General features: G+C 42.7%; 1 protein-coding gene across 1 annotated transcript in view; it reads right to left on the bottom strand.

Annotated features, from left to right (window-relative positions):
• The window catches only part of csmd2 (CUB and Sushi multiple domains 2), a 338,433-nt gene that overhangs the window by 292,983 nt on the left and 35,160 nt on the right, over window positions 1-10,290 (bottom strand). The gene's annotated exons all lie outside the window — the stretch shown is intronic.

Below are 10,290 nucleotides of genomic sequence, written 5' to 3' on the forward strand. Positions count from 1 at the left end.
TTTATGATTATGTGAAATAAGAAAGATGAACAGTCTTGAATTTTGCCTGAGACAAAAGGAAGACACAAAAAGTCCATGGGTGAAGGTTTGAAGGATACGATTTTGCTACGTGGGATTGGATCAGTGACAAGACAAAGAGAGGGGCCTGCAGAAACACAAACCAACATCAGAGTCCAGGTTGTTCCTATTATACAGAGAGCCGAGTAACAGCAGCAATTATTAATTACCAAGTTTGTGTGTTTGTGTGCGTGTGTGTGCGTGTGTGTGTATGCTCTCGAGGTGGAATGTAGGCACAGTGCTGATACAGCTGATATTTTCCCAGAAGGAGGAAAGAGGGAGGATAAAAAAAGAAAAAAAAAAGATATAGCAGCAAGATTTTGATGGCTGAGTCGAGGAGAGACATTAGCCAATAAATGATGGGTGGCAAGGGAGAGAAAGAGAAGATGGAAATAGTGCTCAAAAAGAACTACAGCACGTGTGTGTGTGTGTCTGTGTGTGTGTGTGTGTGTGCGCGCGCGTGCGTGCGTGTGTGTGTGTGTGTATTTCCTATACAATACCCTGCACTCCTATATCTTCAGCGGTCAAGGCCAGAGGCTGATGTTCTGTTGTGCTCGAGAGCTCTAACTTCCCACTGACTTGTCTCACACACACACACACACACACACACACACACACACATGCGCGTGCGCGTAAGGCAGAGTGAACAGCTATTCTCAAGTCAAATGTAGATTTTTTAGAACAAGAACATTTTAAAATTTTGTCCATGAAGTCACACTGTCACTGATAAGTGTGTGTGTGTGCGTGTGTGTGTGTGCGTGCGTGCGTGCGTGCGTGCGTGCGTGTGTGTGTGTGTGTGTGTGTGCGCGCGCGTGTGTGTGTGTGTGTGTGTGTGTGTGTGTGTGTGTGTGTGTGTGTGTGTGTGTGTGTGTGTGTGTGTGTGACTCATCACTAAATCTATTTACAGTATTTTGGAGAAAAGGAATGGTGACCTGAGGTTAAAATGGCGCTTCTTTCCCTTGTGTGTGTGATTTGTTTCCAGCCTTTTAATACGAACTTTCACACACACTAAGGCTAAATTTCTATCATCCTTTCTTCTTCTGCATCCCTTTCTCTCAAGGGCACAACCTGGCCTTGATAGAGTTGCCTGCAGCATTTTGGGTGTCCATTAACCCTCTGGAGGCAGGCGGTGCATATTAGCAACGTTAAAACCTACCTACCTGGTTACTCCACATACGTAATTCATGAGCATTTTTAACTCAGAAGAACCCCTGAAGGACTTAGTTGTTCGTCCTTTGATCAAAACTTATTCTGAGCCTGAGAGGGTTAAACTATCTGGTGTCTAAAAGCTCTGCAGACAAAACGACAACTCAAAAGATTTTAGGCACCAGGCATGAAAATGGTTTATGCAGCATGAAGAGTTGGACACAGGTTTGGTTATTTGTTATTTTTACATACACAATGTCAGATGTCACCATATGCATGAGTTTACAAAAGGAACACTTGGATACGTTAGTCGACCCAACCTGTAATCACTGGCAGTTTTAAAGGGTCCATATTATGGAAAATCCTGTTTTGGAGCTTCTTATGCAGTGATATTGTTATTTCCTCATGAGAAATGTCCCCGAACCCTTTTCTGGCTGCATTCATGCATTTTCCTATGTCAGCTTCAATATTTTAAATTTATCTTACTGCCTGCAAACAGAGCTGTAGCCCAAGTGCATCATCAGCTGAAGCTAGTCTCAAATCTGAAACCTGCCTCCCCTGCAATGTTAAAAATGACCAAATTCCATAATAACGCTTATTTTAGAGTAACTTGTAATTTAGAGAATACACTTTCCTGTAATATCCCAAGGAAGAACTACAGTATCCTTTCATTTCACAGCATTTAACTCTTATTTTACAGTAAAATCCTACAATCTAACACCTGCTGCTATATCACTACAAGGTCTGAAATATCACAGCAGCACAGTGAAAAATGTATTAAACAGTATTATCACAGTCAAATTGTGTATTAAAATGTGCCCTGTGACGCCATTTTAATATTTATAAAGCAGACTGGATCTGTATTCAGATATCTACAATACTTCGTTTCCACACTGTAACGGGTGGGGGGACGGTGGCACAAGAGTAAAGTGCTCGCCTTGTAATTGGAAGGTTGCAGGTTCAAGCCCCACTCAGTCTGCTGCTGTGTCTTTGGGCAAGACACTTAACCATCCTTGCCTGCTGGTGGTGGTCGAAGGGACCGGTGGTGCCAGTGCTCGGCAGCCTCGCTTCTGTCAGTCAATCAATCAATCAATCAATCAATCAATCAATCAATCAATCAATCAATCAATCAATACTTTATTAATCCCAGAGGTAAATTAGAGTTTCAGTACAAACAATTCAGAGATCAGACATACATGGGCAAGACACATGACAACAATTGGTGACTGTGGTCGTTCGCAACCCGAGTCGCGCTACCTTAATAGAGATAAGAGGGTTACATGAGGATTGGTTCAGGTGGAGGGAAAAAAAGGCACTTCAGAGTTACTCTCCAGCAGGAGGGCAGCTTTGCTCTGCAAAAAAACACCTCAACAGATATGCAACAGACTTCAGACAACACAACATAACATGAGACTCCAATAGGAAGGCGAGAGCAGCCATCTAAGGCGCTCATCTACTGTACAGTCACAGGTGGAAGGGAGATCTTGGGAGAAGCAAAGGGTACATTGACTCCTACAGATTGATGACCTCGCCAGGCTGAAGTCCACCAATCTGAAGGCGGGGGGGGTAGGTCGGGTTTTCACAGCATCTGTCTGCATTCCTTCGTGGGGGTTTTAGTTGCTTGCAGCTCAAGGCCACCAGGGCGTCAGATTCAGATAACAAGAATTTGTTTGGGTCAGGCTGAGATAATTTTCCTCTCTGCCTTCAGTCTTTAAACTGATCATTTCCAGTCCTTCAGTGAAGCCAATTTTGGGTTTTAAGCTTGTCCATACCGGTGACTCTTTCCGAGATGGCATCCATTTTGCACACTAATACCGGTATCGCAGCTAGAACATTGTCCAGCTTACGATTCATCTTGAGTAACATCCCATTCTGAGAAGTCTCCACACGGACGGTGCTTTCCGTGGGTGCGGGTTGCCCTCCAATCGCTCCCGTCTTCCCAAATTTCCAGAAAACCAGATATCCTCCCACTCCAATCAGGAGAAATCCAGTGATCATCAGGCCTAATATCCACACGTCTTCGATGTCCTCAAAGGAAAGCTGGCAGAGGCATATGATCTTCCACTCCTTCCAGGAATCCAAAATATATCCCACTGGGTGCGTCCCCTGTGGACATGTGGGAGCCCCCTGCTCTGTTCTCATTGTTGAAAAAATCTTATCGATCGCATTGAATGACCAGTTTATCAAATCCATGGTTAGTAAAAATAGAGTTTTTCAGAAGAAATGCAGAGAAGCGCTCTGTGGGCAGACAGGACAAAGAGCCTTGTGAAAAAAGATAAGGGAGCGAAAGAGAGAAGCGTCTGTACTCCTCGAGTGCCTTGAAGACTAGCGAGGAGTTTTACTTCTGGATGTCACAGGCAGGCCGTATTCCTCTGAATCCGCATCAGCTGGTCAGAAATAGCTTATTGGGTCTGCAGGCGGACCACTTCATGTCTGATGAGTTTTTTTGCAGATTAAACAAATAAGAATTGGTTGATTCTGCATGAGGATGGTTCATATGCCGCTAAAACTATTCCACTGAAAATCTGGTTTGATTCCCGAACGGATGGTAATTTTGCATGGAGGCTGGACACCTTGCTGCACTTCAGAATATAGGAAGTGTTCCCTCTTTTAAGGGTTCATTGTCTATCATTTATGGACCAACCAGATAACAGAGTGTAGGGGCGTTTACCAAGAATTCTCAGATGTCACACTTTATCCTCAGGCACAAAACTTATTTCACTTAATATGTGAAATTAATATGTTAACCCTCTCAGGCTCAAAACAAGTTTTGATCAAAGGATGAACAACCAAGTCCTTCAGGGGTTCTTCTGAGTTAAGAATGCTCATGAAATACGTGTGTGGAGTAACCAGGTAGGTAGGTTTTAACGTTGCTAATCTGCAACGCCTGCCTCCAGAGGGTTAATCAGTCATTTGTCAATACTGATATGATAATATATGTGACACAATGGATAATAAATTATTATTAAATCATTAAAGAGTGAGTATCACCTAAATTAACTTATTTTAACTTAATAACTTAACTTAGTTGTGTTTGTTTTTGATCTAAAAGCTTATTAAAGTGAGCAGATGAGCATCAATAACATCTGTCTGACCCCAGCAGCTTCCGTCTGTCCTGTAGAGAACGAAGCTGTGGGATGTAGAGGAACATGTCCGTGACATCACAAGGTATTTACGCAGCTGGGCCAACCTGTGAGAATGGGAGAGACTCTCAGATATGTCTGACATTTAATGCTGATGGTGAGGAAAGCCGGCCACAGTCATTTCCAACCCAGAGTCAAACTGCAGTGAAGTTATTAACAAACCAGCGTCTCCTGAGAACTGGGGGAGAGAGGGCATCATAGTGAGGAAGATGGGCTGATATGAAGGGAAAAGGCAAAGTGGAAAGCTATAGGTGGAAAATAAAAAGAGATATGAGCCGGAGGAGAAAATATTAGCAGAGACTTGAAAAGATTTAAACAGACAAAATACTCCAGAGGAATTCAGAATGACTAAAGTGTGTGGGGAAGCTAGCTGTGGAAAGCAAACAAGAAGAGAACACAACAAAAACAACCTGTGCAACTCCAGGACGCAAAGAGAAAACAAACAAGCCAGCATTTTAAACTGTCTGAGCAATCATAGAGCAACGCTCGATTCAGTCTTAGAAAGAAGGAAGCAGCAGCTGAGGACTAATTAGTGAGAAAACACAAACATCATCACATCCACGGTGAGACAAGTGAGGAGGTGATGGAAAACACTCAAGAGATAAGAGCACCATCATCTTAAAAAGTAGATCTCTTTCCTAAATCTAAAGCTGTCTAAGAGAAATAAGTGCAACATAATGGTCTACAGACACACGCACACACACACACACACACACACATACGTGCACGCAGGCACACACAAACACACGAACATGCATGCACACGCACACACACACATGTACACACACACACACACATGCGCACACACACGCACAAGCATCATGCACAGGCACACACACACGCATATGCACACACACACATGCACACACACACACAAACACACACATGCACGCACCCATGCACACACATGCACACTCACACACACACACACGCATCATGCACACTCACACACACACACACACACGCATATGCACACACACACACACATGCACACGCACGCACACACACACACACACACAAACACACACATGCACGCACCCGTGCACACACATGCACATGCACGCACACACACAAACACACATGCACGCACGCACCCATGCACACGCATGCACATGCACGCACACACACAAACACACACACACGCACGCACCCATGCACACGCACGCACACTCAAACACACACACACACATGCACGCACATGCACACACGCACTTCTGGTGTGCACACCAGTCAGCAACTTAGTGTGTCTCCCTTATCTTCAGGCCATCTGAACCCATTAACAGTATATTAGTTTGTGCTGATGCTATCAGGATCTTCCCTGAACCATAGACCCCCCGCCCCCATAAAAACCATTCATATAAAGAGAGTTATGGATTCTCTGCATGCAAAAACAAAATTGAATCACACGGGGAATCGTTGGCCAAAACTGATAAAATGCCACCAGTGCCTTTAAGAACAAACATAATTTAAAGCCTTTGTTTAAAATCCTTCAGTGGGCAACATGAATGCAGAATTAAACAAAGATGGAGTTCTTTGTTCTTGTGTCCCCTGCTTTGTTCAGACATGTCAATTACTCTTACAGCAAACAAATCAAGGCTGACAAATGAAACAAGGTGACGTCCAAACGTCCCCACTTTGTTTTCCTCTGCTCTGCACAATTGCAATAATCCTCGGACGCAACATAATTAGGGATGTGGGGGAAAATTAAACATTTCACTGCTGTGTCCCTGTTGTCCCTGATAAAGTGATGAACCCAAGCAGCAGACATGAGATAGGTTGTTTACTCACTAGTAATATATGAGTGGATGTGCATGGAGCCATTGTACACAAGGAGAAGCTGGGGACAGAAGTAAGGGACCCCAATAAAAACAGACAAGAACTGAGAAGAAGGAGATCCTGAAAGACCGACAGACACATTCTGAAGTTTCCTATTTCCTCTGATCTACGTGTCTGAGGTCTTCCACTGATGAGTTCCACAATGATCCCTCTGCTCATCTGCTCCAGTCACCACAAGGTCATCCACCCATCATCCATCCATCATTTATCTATCCTTCATCTGTCTATCATCCATCTATCATCCATCATTTAGCTAGCCTTCATCCATCTATCATCCATCATTTGGCTAGCCTTCATCCATCTATCATCCATCATTTATCTATCCTTCACCCATCCATCCTCTATCTACCATCCATCATTTAGCTAGCTTTTATCCATCCAACATCCATCTATCATCCATCATCCATTATCAATCTTTCATCAATCCATATATCCATCATCCATCTATCATCCATTATCCATCTATCCTTCACCCATCCATCCTCTATCTATCATCCATCATTTAGCTAGCTTTTATCCATCCAACATCCATCTATCATCCATCATCCATTTTCAATCTTTCATCAATCCATATATCCATCATCCATCTATCATCCATTATCCATCTATCCTTCATCCATCCATCATCCATCTATCCTTCATCCATCTATCATCCATCATCCATCTGTCCTTCATCCATCTATCCTTCATCCATCTATCAGCCATCTATCCTTCATACATCTATCATCCATCATCCATCTATCCTTCATCCATTTATCATCCATCCATCATCCATCTTCCCTTCATCCATCTATCATCCATCCATCCTTCTTCCATCTATCATCCATCATCCATCTATCCTTCATCCATCCATCATCCATCTATCCTTCATCCATCTATTATCCATCTATCCTTCTTCCATCTATCATCCATCATCCATCCATCCTTCATCCATCCATCATCCATCTATCCTTCATCCATCTATCATCCATTATCAATCCATCAATCCATACATACATCATCCATCTATGATCCATTATCCATCTATGCTTCATCCATCTATCATCCATCTATCGTTCATCCATCCATCATCCATCTATCCTTCATCCTTCCATCATCCATCTATCATCCATCATTTATCTATCCTTCATCCATTATCGATCCTTCATTAATCCATATATCTACCATCCGTCTATGCTTCATCCATCTATCATCCATCATTTATCTATCCTTCATCCATCCATCATCCATTATTGATCCTTCATCAGTCCATTTATCTATCATCGATCTATCCTTCCTCCATCATTTATCTATACTTCATCCATCCATCTATCATCCATCATCCATGATCAATCATTCATCAATCCATATATCCATCAACCATCTATCATCCATTATCCATCTATCCTTCATCCATTTATCAACCATCATTTAACTATCCTTCATCCATCTATCATCCATCATCCATTATCGATCCTCCATCAATCCATATATCATTCATCCATCCATCATCCATTATCGATCCTCCATCAATCCATATATCTATCATCCATCTATCCTTCATCCATCATTTATCTATACTTCTACCATGCACCACCCATCTATCATCCAGAGTTTCACACGTTTGTAATTTTCAACTATTTGAATATGTGAAGAGATGTCTAAGAAATAAGATATTTACACAAGACTAAATAAATTAGGAATTTATTGAAGAATATGCATTTCTGCTGAGTAAAACATTAAACTTGTAAACGTTCCTAATCTTCAGCCCATTCTCAGTGTCTCCCTCTGTGGAGGAATGCCACTAATAAGCCTGAAACAAGGTTGTGCAGATCTGATTAGCCAGCAGAGCTAACAGGGACATGGTGACCGATGGAGCGCCCAGCAATGCTATTGACTTTCTACCCATCACTCTTCTGTCTCTCCTGTGGGGAGGACGATCGACAATCACAGAGCAGCAGGAGAGAGAGGCAGAGGGGAAGGAGGAGGGGTCAGCAGCCATGGTGTGTGTGTGTGTGTGTGTGTGTGTGTGTGTGTGTGTGTGTGTGTGTGTGTGTGTGTGTGTGTGTGTGTGTGTGTGTGTGTGTGTGTGTGTGTGTGTGTGTGTGTGTGTGTGTGTGTGTGTGTGTGAGCTAGCTACCAGCTCAAACGAACACAAACACACACGTAAGTCTACAGTGTGTTGTGTAAATTCACTTTATTTACTGCAATGATAATTAACACAATCAATGACACTGTGGTTGGAGTCGAAGCGGCAGTTTTGACCTCCCAATGACTAGAAATGCTCAAGTGCAACTGGTCACATGCAACATGTGTCTAATTACTTTGTGTGTGTGTGTGTGTGTGTGTGTGTGTGTGTGTGTGTGTGTGTGTGTGTGTGTGTGTGTGTGTGTGTGTGTGTGTGTGTGTGTGTGTGTGTGTGTGTGTGTGTGTGTGTGTGTGTGTGTGTGTGCGTGCGTGCGTGCGTGTGTTCAGGTTTCACCAGGTGTTTGGGTAACTAATTAGACTGCTGCACTGTGTCTCATAGGGATGCACAAAGAGGGAGAGGGAAAGAGAAAAGTGACTGAAGTAAGAGAAGAAAGCAAAGTCAACAGCGCTGAAACAACATGGCAGCAGATTTGTTTAAGATGGGAAACAAACGGTTCACAGGACGAGTTTCTGACCTTCACAAACTGCCAGACGACAGCTGAAGGCAGTTGTGGTTGGCTGTACAAATACCACCATGTCTATGCCTATTCAGTTCACTTTTATGTCTTTATTTTATTTTTATGTTGATGTTTATTTGCCTCTGTGATCAACACAGCACAGCCTGCAACACCCAGAGGTTTTTGAATGTTTGCAGTGAAACAGAGAACACACTAAGCACTAATGACACCATCATTAAAACTTATTTAGCTCAGTTTTACGTGGAAAGGTTCGTGGATGCACCTGCAAGTGTGATCGTTCCTATCTCCATATTCTGTGAAACGAATTCAGGTTAACTGAATCTTAATCTTAATTTTAATCCTTACTGGTTTCCAGATTAAAGCAGGGTTGGACTTGTCTCTAAATCAGTCTGAAAGAAACCATCTCTTCCCAGCTTTGTTGGTCTGTAACACCTGAAACTGACCTTCACCGTATTTTTTGTGTGTGTAAATACTTGATCAAATGAGAAAGTACATGTTTCGTATTGTTTTACTCTTGATACCATGTTTCCTGCTTTTGACCTGAATTCTAACAGTGACACAAACCTGTGACCCTCATTCTCACAGTTAGAAGTATAATATCATGGAAACTGGCCAATAAAAGCATAATCACAACATAAACATCTTTAACGACGTTGATACTGTTTACTCCATTCATGCTACTGAAGTTATCTTCTCTAACAAGTATGGCAAAAATTCTGAATGTAATTTGATTACTGGATACCCAACACCTCAAGTGTCACAACCAACCACGGAGCTGTGAGTTTGCTGTTTGCTGTCTTTAAAACCAACAAGATCAACTGACAGTGTCCTGATGTAAGGAAGCTGGAAAACCAATACAGTAAGTTATTGATGATGATGAATATGAGCATATTTGTCTTCTGTTGCACATTGCTTCTGTTTAGGTTTGCAGGGAAAGGTGTTTACCTTCAACCTTTACTGAGCCAGAGGTGGGAAGACCCTTATAAGGAACCTAAAAGGGGTTCTAGAATAACCTGGGGACAGTTCTTTGAGCCTCGTTATTATTAATGACACTTTGTTGGAGCTCATAATGACCCACGAGCCCTGACACAACCCCATATTATAAAGGCCTACAATAGAAAGACTTGGCCAGGGCATTAATATTAAATGAGCTGCGTGCTGATTGGCTGTTTTTTTTGTCCAATCCAAACTCCACATAAAAGACCCAAGCTGGGTGTTAAACCTACAGCCCTCAGTATCTTCTTGTGTGGTCTAAACTACATTTTCAACCCACCTAAGCTTGAAATGAAGGAGCAACAGTTCCTCTGAGTCCTTCTGGGACCCTATTTCCAAGGCTGAGCCCGGAGCGCTGATGGAACTGTTAATAAAAACCTTCACCCTTTGAGCGTTGCTCTTCTCAAACACAACAAACCAGTTTAGCGCCTGCATCACTGCAGTCAGCGAACCATCCCACGGAGGTAGGA

This window comes from Nothobranchius furzeri, chromosome 11, assembly GCF_043380555.1.
Source record: "Nothobranchius furzeri strain GRZ-AD chromosome 11, NfurGRZ-RIMD1, whole genome shotgun sequence".
In the NCBI taxonomy this organism is placed as follows: Eukaryota; Metazoa; Chordata; class Actinopteri; order Cyprinodontiformes; family Nothobranchiidae; genus Nothobranchius; species Nothobranchius furzeri.